Below are 663 nucleotides of genomic sequence, written 5' to 3'. Positions count from 1 at the left end.
AGGGCCGATGAATATAAGTGAATGATTCCCAAAATAAAAAAAAAAAAAATATATATATATATATATATATATATATATATATATATATATATATATATATATATATATATATATATATATATATATATATATATATATATATATATATATATATATATATATATATATATATCAGGAAATGCACTAACTAAGTTAGGTGATCCTTACCAGATCATTTAATCTAAAGGTTGCAGATCATACAAAAACATAATACGAAAGATCCATTATGAGTTGGTTCAGCAGGTATCTGGTGCTGAACTTGGTAGGGCGGACTACGGTTCGATCCCCCGCAATTTGCAATGGACCGAGAAACGAAGTTATCCGACTAATGTACCAGAGCTTCAAGCTAAAAAGGGGATCAGAATCACTAACCGGTCACTCCACTATGTGCGCGAAACGATAAAGGGCTTAATGTGATTTCGCTAGAATGAAAACGGGTGAAATAAGAGAAAAAGAACTAGGCTGGTTATAATAGCATGACTCGAACTGGTTTGCATGAGGTAAGGTTACCGGATGTTGTAACGGTAGTTCTTGATGTCAAGATTAAACTCAAGTTATTTCTAAACAGGATTTACTTGCAACCTAGTACGAATTGATGTGTGTTTTGAAATTTCATCTGGCTAA

Source organism: Lathyrus oleraceus, chromosome 3 (genome assembly GCF_024323335.1).
Source record: "Lathyrus oleraceus cultivar Zhongwan6 chromosome 3, CAAS_Psat_ZW6_1.0, whole genome shotgun sequence".
Lineage (NCBI taxonomy): Eukaryota > Viridiplantae > Streptophyta > Magnoliopsida > Fabales > Fabaceae > Lathyrus > Lathyrus oleraceus.
Note: the sequence above shows the minus strand (reverse complement) of the source record.